Here is a 2,829-nt window from a genome sequence, read left to right on the forward strand (position 1 = left end):
TTTGCGAAAGTTCCCGACTATGAAGCAGAAAGGATAAAGAAAGCCCAGGTTATTAGGTAAACTGTATGGACTTTATATATTCTATGGCTATGCAAAAAGCGCATCTATCGATAGTTGTTCAATGCGGACAGTTTAGTAAGATCACCAGCTTCGATTAATACAAGTCCATGTTAGAATTACGCTAAATAATCATTTTCAAGCGTGCAGAGCCCCCCGTTGTCGTTACAGTGAGAGGGTCCCCCCTTGACTCCAGCATTTTTCGTTCCTCTCAAAATAATTACATGATGGCGCTTGCGCCGTTGAACTAGAATACTACTTGGTCCTGATAGTTTTCCTACTAAAGAACACCACGAAGTGGTCTCCTAATTTTCCGTGGAGCAGTATACTTCATGTCAGTTATGCCAACGAGTTCTTGTACTTACCAAGCCCGGGGTGCACCAATGATGTTTCGTGTCCTCATTAAAATCCTAACTAGAACAACCACGGACCATGTTAGGAGAATGCTTCTGTAGAACACATATCACTTAATACATTATCCTTGAAAAGTAGATATGACTCATTCGGGGTCCGACGATCGCCTACAACATGAACTTTCTTCTGACACAGCACTTAAATTCCGTGTTGGGTATCCGAAGTGAAGGAAGCACTTACGTACCTAGCTAGAGACATAATCTGCCGTACATGCATGTCTTGTGAAATCTGAGGAAGCGCGTTGCGGCGGTTCTCCAAAATCCTGTTCTTTGATGAGATGTTAGAAGTAGAACAGTTAGATGTTTCCTATTTTGCGATCTGGCATTTCACATATTATCTATTTTTGCACAAATAATTGGCCTTCCCGATTAAGTTGGATTGTACGTTGTTATGTATTTAAATGTTAAGCTTTTTCTATGTTCAAGGAATTGTCATAGAGTAAAGGACCCTCTCCACGGTTAAGAAAATAAACCAACATTTTCATGTTGCAGCTTTTTTTGTATATTGAGATGAACATGAGGTGGAGACGCTCACCTCAGCTCATCGTTTCCTTCCTTTTTTAACGGGTTCTTTTAGCAACTGACTTTTACGTAGCTCAAAAAGGAAAATTGTCGGCTTGTCGAAAATGCAAGGCGATAATGACAGAGAATCTAGTTACATTGGTACAAAAATCATGTAGCCTTCCTTTTTGTCGCACTGTCATTTGGTATAGTGAAGCAAACTATCAACTAGAATGAACATGAACAATCGTAGTTTCTTCTACAGTACGGAATATTTAATCGCTTAGCATCGATTATGAAATGCTTATTGTATTTGTGTACGCCAATAGCATTTTCCAGGTTAATCTACGGAGATGTCTCCTATAGATAGAAAGTAATGGTATACTAATTATTCGAAGGCCATGAGGAAACATGATTACTTCGAGAAAGTAATGGGTGCGATTCAGATAATAATATACATGGAATCGATATCAAAATTTCAAGAAGATTCGACATAAAGTTTCACGGAGAATTGTGGTCATACTGTCTTACAATTAGAAGTATAAATGAAAAGGATACATGCTCTCATTGGTTTAAAATTAACAGTCGCTCCGTAAAAAAGATGCGCGAATAAGTTGATCAAAACAAATATATTGTGAAACGTTGGAAGTGCCGTTCATGTACCTTATAATTCTTATTGTAGCTTACAACAAATACGACCAATCTCTTTGGAGACAATCGACTGGCTTCAAATACGTGAAATGCGCTGGTACCAATGAAATTGAAGTGTTCAGCTGACGTAGGAACAATCGAATTGAAAATGAGGCTTTATGTATGTATCATTGTGGTCAGGTATCCCGAGTGAATATTTTGTTGAACCATTTTCATTAATGAAGATATCGTAACTTCGCCTATTGAGTAGGAATTCAAAGTTATTGTTTATTTCATGACATCAGAGTTCAGCAATCATCTTAAAGAAAAAAATGGAGATGAACAACAACGGATCTTCACTTGACCTTGAAATGAGACATCATAGTAATAAATGCAGAATGTTTGGTTAGAATGTAAGGACAGTCATACGTATGTTATATCTAATTACTTCACTTGGCAGTATACCTGGTTGATTTACCAGTGAGCATCAGATTCTGGCCAAAATTGATTATTAGGGTATGGATGATACCTTGTGCGATTATTCAGTACCATACCGTATTAGCAAATACGTATAAATTCGTTTCTTGAGCTTCTTTGATAACTGTTTGCTACGATATCTCATGTTTTCATTCTTGAAACTTTAATTGATATGAAGAAGTATTTGTAAACATTTTAACTGTAAAAATACTAGTTTATCCTTATTCTTAAATAAATAAATATATATATATATATTTAAATTAACGCGGGATGATGTGAGTTTTGGTTGATACACCTTACTTCATAGTTGACGTTACACACCGATAAGTTCATTGAAATCCCAATAATAACCGAGAATTATCCACTTTAGTCTATAGAATTATTCTTCATTAGTTTACACAGCAATTCCTATTTGGATTCATCATTTTAAGGATTAACATGTACATTACAAATTGTCCTGCCATATATCTTTGACCTAACAAAGATTTAAATGTCAGAAATAGTAATGTAACTTTCAGCTATATAAAATTAAGCTATGCCACATCAAGGATTGAGATTCTTTATTTGCAACCATGTAGTAAACTCCCTCACAAGGCTACTCTACTTTCTGGCCACTTTTACATTATCTTTTAAGCACTAACCAGACCATGGTCATGGATTACATAATTAAATTATCAGGTAATAACCATTTGACATTCCAATTTCCATATGAATTTATGTTGTCTGAAGTTAAAAATTTCGGTAACTTGCA

Source organism: Wallemia mellicola, assembly GCF_000263375.1.
Source record: "Wallemia mellicola CBS 633.66 unplaced genomic scaffold WALSEscaffold_6, whole genome shotgun sequence".
In the NCBI taxonomy this organism is placed as follows: Eukaryota; Fungi; Basidiomycota; class Wallemiomycetes; order Wallemiales; family Wallemiaceae; genus Wallemia; species Wallemia mellicola.